Source organism: Pseudophryne corroboree, chromosome 6 (assembly GCF_028390025.1).
Source record: "Pseudophryne corroboree isolate aPseCor3 chromosome 6, aPseCor3.hap2, whole genome shotgun sequence".
Lineage (NCBI taxonomy): Eukaryota > Metazoa > Chordata > Amphibia > Anura > Myobatrachidae > Pseudophryne > Pseudophryne corroboree.
Genome location: NC_086449.1, coordinates 738196015 through 738211501, shown reverse-complemented (window position 1 = coordinate 738211501; position 15487 = coordinate 738196015).

Below are 15487 nucleotides of genomic sequence, written 5' to 3'. Positions count from 1 at the left end.
GATATATGCACCCAGCGCTGCTTAATATATAATGATAAGAAGCACCACACTGCGCCCCCCCTTCTGAATATCTCCCCGTTACTTGTGAGAGGAATGTGGAGGTCCCGGCAGCGTCTCCTTCAGCCGCGTGTTGAAGGAGAAGATGGCGCCTGTGAGCCGCGGGAGGAAGCTCCGCCCCCTTCCCGACGCGCTTCGGCCCGCCAATTTGAAAATGAAAAAGATGCCGGCGGGGGTTTAAGAAACGGTGCCAAGGCACCGAAAGCCTTCTGCCGGTCCACGACCTCAGTAACATGCTGCCCAGGGCGCCCCCCCCCCCCCAGCGCCCTGTAACTACCATTGGTGATGTGTGTGGGAGTATGGAGCACAGCGTTACCGCTGTGCTGTACCTTCCGTTACTGAAGTCTTCTGCCGTCCTGAAGTCTTCTGATCTTCTCATACTCACCCGACTTCTTTCTTCTGGCTTCTGTGAGGGGGGTGACGGCGCGGCTCCGGGAACAAGCAGCTAGGCGCACCAAGTGATCGAACCTTCTGGAGCTAATGGTGTCCAGTAGCCGAGAAGCAGAGCCCTTAAATAAGAAGAAGTAGGTCTGCTTCTCTCCCCTCACTCCCACGCTGCAGGGAGCCTGTAGCCAGCAGGTCTCCCTGAAAATAAAAAACCTAACAAAAAGTATTTTCCACAGAAACTCAGGAGAGCTCCCCTGTGAGTGTCCAGTCAGTCCTGGGCACAAAGTCTAACTGAGGTCTAGAGGAGGGGCATAGAGGGAGGAGCCAGTTCACACCCAGATTAAGTCTTTTAAGTGTGCCCAAGCTCCTGCGGATCCCGTCTATAGCCCATGGTCCTTTTGGAGTCCCCAGCATCCTCTAGGACGTAAGAGAAATATATATATATATTCTATCCTTATGATGGGCGATTAAAAGTTCACTTATTATTCCAAGAACATTTCATAAATGGTATTCCATTTTTTCAAGCATAATGCGTTTCGTTGGTCGCAGCCCACTTCATCAGACTGCACTTTAATTGGAGAGTTCAGGCGCTATGTGGTCTTTGTGCCGAATCCAATATGATCGTTCTGGAGTTCTGTGAAAAGATCTGTATCTACTCATGTAACACCAACAACTACAGATATCAGCATCTCATGGCACTCTGATGATGCGGAGTGTGCTCACGAAACGTGTCATGCTTGAGAAATCTAGTTTCTTACCATTAGAGTCTGTTTGGTTTACCAAGGGTTTTAATTTTTTTTTAGGCAAAAATCACAGTTTAACTTCAGCATGAAAAACTCAGATTGGTACATATAGCACTTTGTGGGGATACACTGGATTATGTGAACACTGCACTGACAGCAATTAGGATATTGAATTTTATCTTAATCTTTGTGCACCCTACTCAAAACAAAATGTGAAGTTTATGGGTGGATTTTTTTAAAATTTTTGTTATTTACTTACTTATAAAGCCCGTACATAATCTATTACACAGCACTTTACAGAATTCCCCTTTAACATAAATGTATAAACTCTTGAAAGGACGTATGTTGTGTGCTAAAAGCAACTTTGTTTGTTCTATTGATAACATACTTTGTGTACCATGCTACACAATAAGACACTCAAATTCCTTGCTTTATACAAATATTATATTAATTCCAGGACAAATATACATATTACATATTACGTGGAAAAGACATAAGCAGCTGAAATGATGAAACTATTTACGGCATAGCCACTTAACAGTCAGGCTGCCATTTGTCTAAGTGTTATATTATCCAGTATTTGTAAAGTGATAATGTATGGGAAATTGTAACACACTGATGCAAGAGATACAGTATAGAAGTAGAACTGAGTCATACCCAAATATGGCCTGATTAATACTAATACATGGATGTAACCAATAAAGCATAAACCGCACTCGCACAAAAAATCAAATAATGAATTGCACTTTATTATGCTAAAATAACCCAAAACATAAAAAAAACCAAAAAACCATACCATTATATAAAAAAACACCTTTACGGCTGATTGAAAGTGAAATGTAGCCCTTTTGGAAAAGCTTGTGTGTTTTTATACTGCACATGCTCCAGAATTGAGCATACACAGGTATGGGTGATGCAGTCATGTGCAGTTAGTGTGGCAATCACCGATATCTACTATCACCAATATCTGCTGAGGTCCCCTGTACATATATGACGGGATCAAGAGTATTTATAGGTTCAAATACTCTTCGGGTGATAGGCCACAATTATTCATTGATAAATAGGCTCCTAAGTGATGATTTGTCGAGGCGCCTTTACCCAGTTACCAGCCCCTGGGAACCCCCATACCGTGATAAGATCACTGAATTCCTGCAGAACACGGATAGTTGGGGATACATATCTTGAGCAGGATGTAGTTATGTCGAACAAAAGGTATGTTATCTGCGCTAAGATTAAAGGGGTGCAGCTATTCACCAGGTCACCACAAACCTTAAATATACATATAAAAGAAAAAATAGTGAATTGCGCTCCCCAATTAGGGTGTGTATCACCAATTGTAATGTCCGTCCAATTTGCAAAGGATTGTACTATATTCACTGTATCACGTTTGGGTATCTTCTTTTGTATCCGTTTTCTTCAGATACCTCAAATAAAATTAGAAAGATGCGCCAGAGTGGGCCTATACAAGGCATATGTCTCACATGAAAGGGTTAGTCCCGGGTATAACTCCTCCACGGTCCAGATGTCAAGCCCTTTAAGGTTCCACGCTGTATCAGTCTCTGCCTGTGTCCACCAACGCGTTTCAACAATCAGTCTTTTTCAAGGTGTAATGGTGGTTGTTAGGCCTTCTCTATTTATACTACTTCTTGTTACTTGTCACAGAAGTGTAGGAGGTCAGGACCAGCGTCTCATGCAGCTCACTTTGGCTATCATCAGCCTGACGGAGAAACAGACTGTCTGTTCCTCCGTCAGGCTGATGAGACGCTGGTCTGCATGAGACGCTGGTCCTGACCTCCTACACTTCTGTGACAAGTAACAAGAAGTAGTATAAATAGAGAAGGCCTAACAACCACCATTACACCTTGAAAAAGACTGATTGTTGAAACGCTTTGGTGGACACAGGCAGAGACTGATACAGCGTGGAACCTTAAAGGGCTTGACATCTGGACCGTGGAGGAGTTATACCCGGGACTAACCATGTCATGTGAGACATATGCCTTGTATAGGCCCACTCTGGCGCATCTTTCTAATTTTATTTGAGGTATCTGAAGAAAACGGATACAAAAGAAGATACCCAAACCTGATACAGTGAATATAGGCCCTCATTCCGAGTTGTTCGCTCGGTAAAAATCTTCGCATCGCAGCGATTTTCCGCTTAATGCGCATGCGCAATGTCCGCACTGCGACTGCGCCAAGTAAATTTGCTATGCACTTAGTAATTTTACTCACGGCTTTTTCATCGTTCTGGCGATCGTAATGTGATTGACAGGAAATGGGTGTTACTGGGCGGAAACAGGCCGTTTTATGGGCGTGTGGGAAAAAACGCTACCGTTTCCGGAAAAAACGCAGGAGTGGCCGGAGAAACGGAGGAGTGTCTGGGCGAACGCTGGGTGTGTTTGTGACGTCAAACCAGGAACGACAAGCACTGAACTGATCGCAGATGCCGAGTAAGTCTGAAGCTACTCAGAAACTGCTACGAGGTGTGTAATCGCAATATTGCGATTACTTCGTTCGCAATTTTAAGATGCTAAGATTCACTCCCAGTAGGCGGCGGCTTAGCGTGAGCAACTCTGCTAAAATCGCCTTGCGAGCGAACAACTCGGAATGACCTCCATAGTACAATCCTTTGCAAATTGGACGGACATTACAATTGGTGATACACACCCTAATTGGGGAGCGCAATTCACTATTTTTTCTTTTATAAGGATGTAGTTATGTGACCGGCGGTCACAATACCGACGCCAGGCTCCAGCCCCCTCACATTCCTGACAGTCGGCATGCCAACTAACAGGGACTATTCCCACTTGTGGGTGTCTACGACACCCATAGAGTGGGAATAGAACCTGCGCTCGCCACATAGCCCGTAAGGGGCTTTGTTGCGCTTGCAACCCCCCTCCCATGCCGAGCATCTAAGAAGCCAGGATCCCGGCGTCGGTATGGTGACCGGCGTCATGCGAACCCAACCCATCTTGAGCCTAACAGTGGCAGTAGTGACAGCAGCAAACAATGCAGGTAAACACCACAAGGTGCAGCAGCTTCCAGATAACCGCAAAATGGTATGGCATTTTTAATTATAAATAGTTGCAAATGGCATTGTGTTGCTACCTAGAATGCATTTATTATAAGTTTGTACTAGGTGGGCACCCATCTAATGGTTCACCGTGGATATTTATGTTATATATACCAATATATTACTTAGCCAGTCAAGTTTGTTATTCTAAGTGATAGAAAATTCAACAGTTAAAAGAAGAGTGGTTTAGACTGGTACGTGCTGGTGACCAGATCACATGAAGAAGCCGCCATAATAGTTTAGTTAGTGGAACTAGTTTGCAGAGAGATGAGCACAGAGGGTGGTCTTTTTCGATGGGGAATTGAGGTCAGTTTTGGGGCAGTGTGACTGCCAACACCATATTTGGCATCAGGATAAATAGTTCCTCGCTACACCGGCTTGTCAACCCTTTAATCTTCCTTCTGTGTGAAAATTACAACTAAAGATTAAATGGCAAATCAATTTGTCATGACTGAGATTTTAGTTTTTACAGTGCCTCTGCTAGAGCACATTTCGCAGGTTAAGAGTGTTTAGAAGAAAGACAGATCATGTAACTAAAAATAAATTGTGGACCTACATTCCGGCATCTGTTTCCTCAAAGCTATTATCTGTTTCAACGTCTTCAGCCCAGATGGAGAATATTCAGGCTTCACTTCACTTAGAGACGCAGCTAAGGGTTTCATAACTGTGAGTGCTAGAGTTGGACAGGCAGAGGTGGGTTTCTGGTGAGTCTTGTCAATGAGAGAAGGTCTTTCCCCATTCTTTGATTTCCTATCTGTGGAGGGTAAGACGGTTCTTTCATTCTGTATTTTCTGATGTACAATTCACAAAGGCCTCCCATACTCATGAGTGCCCCTTTCTGGGCTTTTATGGGCTAGAAGATGCCATACATCATATACAGGTGATCATACAGGGTTTTCCAGCTTCAGATTACTTTTATTACTGGTGTGTACATGCCAGCCTGCAGCTCTTGCTTAGTACAATGGGGGTCATTCCGAGTTGTTCGCTCGTTGCCGATTTTTGCAACGGAGCGAGTAAGGCAAAAAATGCGCATGCGCATGGTTCACAGTGCGCATGCGGTAAGTATTTTAGCACAAAACTTAGTAGATTTACTCACGTCCGAACGAAGAAATTTCATCGTTGAAGTGATCGGAGTGTGATTGACAGGAAGTGGGTGTTTCTGGGCGGAAACTAGCCGTTTTCTGGGAGTGTGCGAAAAAACGCAGGCGTGTCAGGGAAAAACGCGGGAGTGTCTAGAGAAACGGGGGAGTGGCTGGCCGAACGCTGGGTGTGTGTGTGATGTCAAACCAGGAACGAAACGGCCTGAGCTGATCGCAATCTGTGAGTAGGTCTGGAGCTACTCAGAAACTGCTAAGAAATTTCTATTCGCAATTCTGCTAATCTTTGGTTCGCAATTCTAAGCTAAGATACACTCCCAGAGGGCGGCGGCTTAGCGTGTGCAATGCTGCTAAAAGCAGCTAGCGAGCGAACAACTCAGAATCACCCCCATTGTTTTATCTCTTGGACTTCTCTCTGTGGACCTTATTTATGACATGGACTGGATGCCTAGGATAAACACTTTGGTTTTCACCATTGCGTGAAGCTGGGAACTTTGTGCATGTCAAGGTGCATGCTTACGCTACACTCTCGGGGGGGAAGGATGTGCCCCTCTGCAAACTAGAAGTACACCTAGATGGAGAGGTAGGCAACAAAATGTGAAGAGGAGCTCACTTTACATCCAAAACTCAACCTCATACCCTCTAACTGTCCAATACTGATGGGACAGTCCCAATTTGAGGAGCTCAGCAGGGGTAATATCACCCCCCCCCCCCTCAAAAATAAATAAATAAGTGTTTCTGTGCAGATCTGAGAGGGGTTTTGTCTGATATGGAGATTGTTTATTTTGCTATTTTTGCATGAATATACATTGGGAGACATGCAATCTCCAACCATTTTAGATCGGACTGGCCATATAGCACTTCTTAAAAAAATGGCTGAAGCGTTGATGGCCTAAGAGGCCAGACTGGCTGCCTTAAGAACTGGCCAGGGAGCTCCGCCTCCCAGGCATGATGAGACAGGAGGATATCACAAGAACACACCCCTGTGATGTGTGGCTGTGACCCCTTTTACTTGCTGCATGCACATAGACCTAATAATGGTTCCTGGCCACAGTCCGTCCCTTTTACTGTAATCAGACACTGTGCACATAGCATACACAGACTTGGGCCTGGTCACACATGTACATAATGTAACTGAAAATAAGCAAACAAACATAAAAAGTCCTAGCACTCTCTGCGCTCAGTAGTCAGTCTTGCAAATACATGCATCACCGTAAGGGGGCCCGATCCCCTAGTTTTAACTACGGGATCGGGCCCCCTTACGGTGATGCATGTATTTGTTCAGTAAGTGTACGTTAGGGTGGAGGGTCCTGGTACATAGAGATTGCACGGCTCTTGAACTATTTTACTGTTTCACTTTTTTAATTTCACAGTATTAGCCTCAGCGCGGAGTGGCGTCCTGGTTGCCGAGGCAACTGAGAGGCGCAGCTTTGGTGAGGTCATCAGAGAGGGACCGGAAGTACAGCGGGAATCCGCATCTCCGGCCACGAGCAGAGCACTGGCGGGCTTCTTCTAGATAAAAGGTACTTGTCTCTTTTTATACACTGTTACACACCTTGACAAAGGGGCATGTGAGCCCCGAAACGTTGGCTTTCTGTGCACCATAAATATATATTTTTTATTTCACAAATCCTCGAGTGCCGCTGTCATCTATTGGGAGTTTACAAAAGTGTTACCAGAGGGCACCGGGGTACTTCGACCAAGCTGGGATGAGTGCCGGCCCACACACTATATATATATATATATATATATATATATATATATATAAATTTTCAAGAGTATCCACACTACATAATCAGACCATCTGCTGGGGTGACAATCCTGTTCTTAGTGAATCCAATATAGACACCACTCCAATCATAGCCATAGAAGTTAGGAGCACTCACCAGTCTTCCAATTAAAAGATTCAACTTTATTCGGCGCAACATCAGTGCAAAGAGTAGCAGCAACGTTTCAGTCCTCTCTGGGACCTTTGTCAAGCTATCTGAGCAATGAACAACACATACATATATACCCCATAAACCCGCATACGGGTAAGAAAATTCCCATACGTTAATCGGGTTGGCTGCTTATCTGATTATGTGGTTTGCACCCTTACTTGTCCATGTTTGTTTGTATACGTTGGCATGATGATTCGTCCTTTCAGGGAAAGAGTGGCGAACCATCGAACTTCGATTCGCCAAGCTTTGGCACAGGGTGATTCAGATAAGTCTGTGGCACGGCACTTCTGTATGGCGAAGCATTCTATCTCCTCTTTAAGAAGCATGATCATTGACAGGATTGAAAAGCCACGTAGAGGAGGTAATCGTGGAAGGATGTTACTGAAATGTGAAGCAGCTTGGATCTACAAGCTGGATACCATCTGGCCTCGTGGACTAAATGATGCTATACAATATAGTGTATTCTTGGAATTGAAATCAACATGCTATTCCTCCTCTGGAATGGTCAGGTTAGCCTATTGAGTATTGATCTTTTCTCTTTTTTTTATGTTTTTGTATTCCTGTATACAAAATATAATTTTTTGAATTTTTTAACATTTTTCAGTGGTGTTTAGATCTGTCTTCTCCTGTAATGTTGTGGTAATTTTACCATAATTGTAGCAACCTAGCATTTGATTTACCTAGGTGTCTTTTTTATCCGTTTATATTTATGAATATACTATACTCCGGTACTTACCTGTAAGCCCTGACCGCATCATGTACTCATCACTTTACATGATTTTGTTTAAACAGACAAGTCTGCCTTGGAACGCAAGCTGCAGGCAGCTGGAACGCAGTTTTGTATTGTGTTAACTATGATTTATGGGAGTGGCGGTCAGGTGACCGCATAGACTCTGCTAACAGCGTCTTAGCGATTTGGATGTTTCCATGAGGGAACTCATTTTACATGTACCACCTCTAACCGCGGACTTCCGGTAGGTGGAGCTGGTGGTTCGGAAGTACAGCATTAGGTGGAACGCACGCCATAGATCTGAGTGGAATGCAGGCCACGGTAATTACACAACAAATTTGGCTTTGTGTCAGGGATGTGCTACTGCTACATTGGTTATAGCCTCTATGGTTATTTGAAGTGGCGGTGCTGATGCGGTCAGGATGTGATGTAAAATGTGGTAATCCTACTATTTACAGATTTGAGCATAATAAAGGGGTTAACTTTGCTAATTGAATAATTAGTTGCTTTGGGGTGGGTTTATGGGGTATATATGTATGTCTTGTTCATTGCTCAGATAGCTTGACAAAGGTCCCAGAGAGGAATGAAACGTTGCTGCTACTCCTTGCACTGATGTTGCTCCGAATAAAGTTGAATCTTTCGATTGGAAGACTGGTGAGTGCTCCTAACTTCTATGGCTATATATATATATATATATATATATATACATGGAATAGGAAAAGGATCTTGTAGGATCAGTCAGAACTTGTAGGAGACGTGCATCCAATCAGGTGCTTGTATTATAGCTTTGTTAGCTCAATAGAGGGTTTACACTATTGAGCTAACAAAGCTATAATACAAGCACCTGATTGGATGCACGTCTCCTACAAGTTCTGACTGATCACCTGACTGTAAATTCCTCACAACTATGTATAAGATTGTTTAATTGTTTTATTGAACTTTTAGATATTTGTACCTAGGACAAACTTTTAGGTTATAAAGACCTTTTGTTTGTGTATAAATAAAAAATTATTTTTTAATATTGTTATCTTGAAGGCTGATTGGCTCCCACAAGATCCTTTTCCTATTCCATACCTATTCTAGATACCTTAACTGACAGAGGGTATTTCTTGTTGGTTAGAGACAAGTGGTACAGCGCAAAAAGAAGGGTTACCTTTTTGTTTTATATATATATACATGTACACCAGTAAAGTGCGGTGGGATGATGCAAGTGAGGCGGAGCCTTTCCTGTCATACTAACGTATGCGTCAGAGTTTTGAATATATAAAGTATATGAAAAATACTAAGACTATATTGGAAATATCGTCTTTGTATTATTGTAACCTTTTTTTAAAGTCAAAACTGTGGAGTAAAAAATCTACTGCCTCACCTGCCTACCTTTTCCGCACATCTCTGATCAAAACTCACCAAATTTCCAGCATTACATACTACTGCACCTGTGTATAATGCCCAGATGTACTCTTGCGCTCGTATAGTGTGTGTGTATATCTGGCCCTGGTGCTAGCCCAGCCATTTACCTCACTGCTTGTCCCATATATATATATATATATATATATATATATATATACACACACACACACACAAGGCTGGGATCACAGTAAGGACGGAGGGAGTTGCTGCTGTGTGTGCGCAGCCAGCTGCTCCCCCCGGACATTTTGTAAGCAGAGAGCTACATAGCTCTCTGTTGCTGCAGCAGCTCCACAGCTGCAATTGTGGTTGCGGCTTTTGCTGAGACGGAGACACAGTTGGATCAGTAATGCAGCATGAGGCATGACGCCCCTGCTGCATTACCATATTACTGCCATCACTGCAGCTTCTATGTAAGCAGCAGCCATAGCACCTCCAACCGCAGCTGCATCACACCCAACAAGCGGCTGGCCCCACCCTTCAAAGTTGCCAAGTATGATCCTAAAGGACCCAAAAAGTGTGAATTGATTATTCTGTGACTACTATGACTGCACTGGGTGACTGTTTGGGCTTTCAGATGTTGATTGGTACTTCTGGTTGCTTTGGAGATTTGCGGCGGGATGTAATGGCATCCGAGTATGCCAGAGGTGCGGGATGCCGGCTGAACTCAGACGTTTTAAAAAGCGGCGGTCATTCACAAGGTTTTGTTTTGTAAATGACTGCCGATTTTAAAAAAAAGCATCCCACACCTCCAGCAAACTCGGACGCCATTACATCCCGCCATTGGAGTAAGTTTGGGCTAAAGTTTTCAAATTGGCCATCCAAACTGCAGCTTATTCTGCATGGGGGTAATGTCTGTAACCACTTTATAAGTATGCATGCACAAGAATTCAATCACGACCTAAACGTAAAAATTACATCGTAACCTGATCCAGTCAACAGGCATAGATCCTGCACTTGTATAGTGATTATACATAGACAACTGCTACCTTACAGACTACTGAAATACACATCTACAGCAAATCCCAAATTCGGATCAGGTTGTTGTAATAAAGCTGCCTTTCAGGCTTGAAAATGCACATGAATGACTGGGCCCTTTTATTTTGGTCATAAGAGTCATGGATTGCACAATAATTGAAAATGACCTGAGGCTTGATTCAGATACGATCGCAATGCAGATGTAGAAGCAATCTTGTTCAGCGACATAACTGCGAGGCATAGCAAGCGTAGCAGCCGCCCACAAGTGAAGAGACACCCACCAAAGCCATCGAAATATTCTCAGTAGCGGCGTACTCCCCCTCAATCACGACATAGATGCCAGGAACATCACCTGAGTGCCTCCACTGCCACGCAGAACAACTGCATTAGCTGCAAGGCTGGCGCCATGTTTTATGCACACAAGAATGCAGTCACGCGCCCCAGAAACAGTCCCTACATGCATGCATTTTTGCAGACACTCCCTGTTACCTCCCCCAAACGGCCTCTTCCTGTCAATCACTGTGGCTGATTCCTCACTGCAAACGCCATTGCAAAAGTACCTTGGCACGTGCGCAGCACACGAGCAATCTACCGATAATCATTCAGTTGCGACCTCATTTGAATCAGGCCCCTGATGTATTCTCTGTAGTAATTAGCAAAGCGCTGGAACCTTTGTAGGGCTTTAAGGTTTTTGAGCAATGACCAATATATGATAGCCTGAACCTTAAAGGTCCTTCTTGAACCCCTTGGATGCAATTACTTTTCTTATATTTGGCATATCAGTGGTTTTGGTTTAATCTTTAAAAAAAACATTCTCACCAGGTTACATTATTCCTCTAGAAAGAGAATATTTAAGTGTCATCCAAAAAGACAACCATGGCTTTAAATAAGGATTCTCTGGTTATCTTGTTTACAAAGTCTTGAAACTCTTACAAACTCTCCTGGAATGTCCAGGAAAACTGCCACATCTCAGGTGCCTCCATGTCCTTGGGAGGAGTGTGGAATCTATGAACCACTTATACCCCTTTTCCACTAGCTGTTTTTACCCGTGTTTTTGCACGGGGGCGCGCATCGACACGGATTTTTAGTAGGTGGAAACGGGTCAACACGGGTTGAGTGACCCGGGAATCCAACCCGGCTATTTACCTGGGTAGAACACGGTAATGACACGGATAGCGGTGCAGTGGAAACGGTCATTACACGTGTTTTCAGACCCGAGTAACGCTCTGAGACGCTGATTGGCTGCTTCTGGGGCACTGGAAGATGATGTCATCCCTGGGAGACACGCTGGGCACATGCAGGCACCGCAGCAGCAAACAACACTACGCTGGGCACATGCAGGCATTGAGGCAGCTTGCAAACAAAACACTCTGAAGTCGCGCTGGGTACATACAGATATTTTTATTGCAGCAGCTTCCAAACAAACAGACAATATACAGCAGCAGAAGCTCCAGCACAGCAACATGGCTAGCCATACCTGGTCAGACACAGAGATCAAAGAGCTGCTTAATATTCGGGGAGAGGAAGAAATAAGAAGGCAGGTGACTGGAACAGTTAAGGATGCTATCGTCTACAAGAACATATCCCTTATGCTGGCAGAAAGGGGCATCCAAAAAACCCAGCAACAAGTCGTTAACAAATTGAAGGCACTACGCAGACAATTTACCAAAGTACACGACCATAACCGCAAGAAAAGTGGTGCTGGGCGTATGGAATGGCCATATTATGACCTATGCTATAGTGTCTTCGGCAAAACTGCGATAACAAATCCCATAGCACTATCGTCATCCAGCTCTGCCAGTCGCCAGATGTCAGTCGACGAGGACCGTGACGAAACACAGCACAGCCTTCCCAGCTCACAATGCAGCCCATCATCCCCGCTGATTATATCGGACAGCAGTTTCGAAGACTCGACCGTCAATGATGATTCCATCAGTGCCACTATTGAGGACGTACCACAGTCTCAGGCGGAGACGTCGCAACCCCCCAAGACCACGACTTTGCGCTCAAATAGTAAGTATTACCATTACAAATACAGTTGCAGCAGTCCCTATATGTAAAGGCATGGTAATGTTGCAGAGTATAGCTAGTGTGCAGGTGGGAGAAGGCCACAAACACGTATATGCTACAAGTGAAAAAAAATATGGCGGGTGGGAGGAAGATCAAAGGCGCTGCTGTACACGTAACGAATATAAATAAAGAAAAAATTGTAGGATATACTTGCAAAGAACTGGGTGGTTCCTCGTTAATCTTTTTCTGCAGATCCAATGATTACCAGATGTTTACATGCAAAAAAACAAAAATGGACAACAAATGTATAGTAATGTCTATAATGAGTTCAATTTTTGGTGTGTTCTCCTTTGAAATAGAGCCCTGGTAATGTGGAGGTTACTCTTGATAGGAGATAAGGAAAGTTTCTCACCACCGCTTCACAAACATAGGTACACGTACCAAAACTCACATAGAGTTAAATATCACCATACATATAGGGGTATCTTTTTTTACTTCTAATTATAACGCATGGAATAAGATCCGTACAACGAAAACGTACCACACTCACGTTTTCAACAGGTGGTATTCCACACGTAACAGTTTCTTTGAATAGATGAGTGACTCTTCTCTTCCAAAAAGATTCAATTTATTGTAGCGTGATACAATTTAAAAAATAATATAAATAAAATCTCCTTAATCCATTACAAAAAAATCCAGGATAGAGCAAAATGTGGGTCAGAATGGAAATATGACAAAACACAAGTGAATTCCGGACTTACACTTGTGAACACAAATGCTGCATATTACCTTGGATTGATGTGGATGTGGGAGAATTAAAAAGCACTGTCTGATATCACCAACGCCGTTTCGACACGAGGTCTTTTTCAAGGTGGGTACTCAAACAGTGACTGACATACATATTTATAGCAGTGGACAGGAAGTGGCAATGCATCTTGGGTAATTGGAATAAAAATCTGTGGGTGCGATAATTACATGTAATTCCCTCTGTTAAACATAGCTGTACAGAATAATGATGCTCACCCAACTAGTACAATTTATTTTCCTGTCTATTATGACAAATTAGGAACGCATCGTGATCACGACCAGCTTCACTTCCGCGTTCCACGATGCGTTCCATGGACCGGAAGTGTGACGCGATCACGTGTCCTCCGCTTCCTGTCTAGCAGGGAGCAGAGTGAATGAACATCGTGATCGCGCACTGTTTACTGTTTGCGCTTCACGATGCGTTCCAGCACCCGGAAGTAAGCCGCGGACACGTGACATGCATCCTCCCCTTTCACGGGGAACGATGCATATCGCGTCCCGGCTGCTAGGCAACAAAGAGAAACAGAAGATGAATTTAATACTAGTTCTGACAATGTTACTTTTCATCAATATAAAGACCATACATAAAAGTGATATTATTAAAATGATAATTTTTAGGATACCATAATGAACGGACATTGCATACACCTATACTAATAATACAATAAAATAAGATTTAATCCAGAAGTAAAAACATTAGGTCTATAAATATAATTTATAGATCATTTCTAAATTGTTTCAAAAGGTAATCAAGAGGGACAAATTAATTACATAAACCATTTAAGCTCGAAGTCTGAATTCAAGCCACAAGGGATGAGTGTATTTAATTTAAAAATCCACTGCATCTCAGCCTTTGCGAGATTTGTCTCTAAATCCCTGTCCCTCCAATTGGATTTGATTTGCTGGATTCCCATGAACGAAGAAATTTTTGAGGTTGCACAGTTATGTTTTTTGGCAAAATGGTCTGACAGGGAGTGGGTCTGTAATCCCTTTTTCACATTACGTATATGTTCAGCGATCCTTGTTTTTAAAGCTCTCCCTGTCCTACCTACATACAACAGACCACAGTCGCATTTTATTAAGTAGATGACATTAATTGTGTGGCACGTAATGAAATTTTTTATCTCGTAATTTACGTTATTAGCGGAAAAGCTGGTTATTTTTGAATTTTCTGATGATATTGTTCTACATGCGACGCATGTGCCGCACCTGTGAAAGCCTTTAGTGCGTATGGGATTAGAAGAGGTGAATGGTAGTGCACTTTTCACTAATTCACTCCTCAGGTTTTTTCCTCTTCTATAGATGAATCTCGGTTGGGTGGGAATAATATCTCTCAACACTGGATCCCTTAAAAGCAGATGCCAGTGTTGGCGAATTATATATTCCTGTTTTTTATAATTCGCTCCAAATCCGGATATAAAGGCCCATTCCGCATAATTGTTGACTGATTTCTTTTTTTCTTTTTTCAAGATTTCTTTCCTGTCGAGCTTTTCTACTTCTTCTTCAGCCTTCAAAAGCAGCTTTGGATCATAGCCCTTTTTCAAAAATTTATTTCTCATTTCTTTCTTCTGATTGTTGTAGTGCTGAGGTTCGCTACAATTCCTTTTTAACCTCAGGAATTGTCCTTTTGGGATTCCTCTAATCCATTGAGGATGATGTTGACTTGAAAATGGTAGAAGACTATTCGAGTCTGTTGGTTTCGTGTAACCCATTGTATGTATGGTGTCATCCTTAATATAGATGGTCAAGTCTAGAAAGTTGATTTTCTCTTGACTTATATCGAAGGTTAAAGTTATGTTCATAGTGTTGAGCACGGCTTGAGAGATTTCTTGCGTCAGAAAAAGAAATGCATCAAACTTTTATGAGTCAGTTAATGACCATGCATGATAGGCAGATGACATTTTTTGAACGCACGTTTGCACGTACCATAGGGAATACCACACAAACACAACAGCAAGACACAGCCTACCCACAGCACCCATATGGTCCATACAACTATGAGCCTGCCTCAAATCCCCCAACACAAATCCCGCAATCCTCAGAATTTCAGGTATATAGACAACTGCCTTAGAGCAGCGGGTTATAAAACAATGGCCCTCATTCCGAGTTGTTCGCTCTGTATTTTTCATCGCATCGCAGTGAAAATCCGCTTAGTACGCATGCGCAATGTTCGCACTGCGACTGCGCCAAGTAACTTTACTATGAAGAAAGTATTTTTACTCACGGCTTTTTCTTCGCTCCGGCGATCGTAATGTGATTGA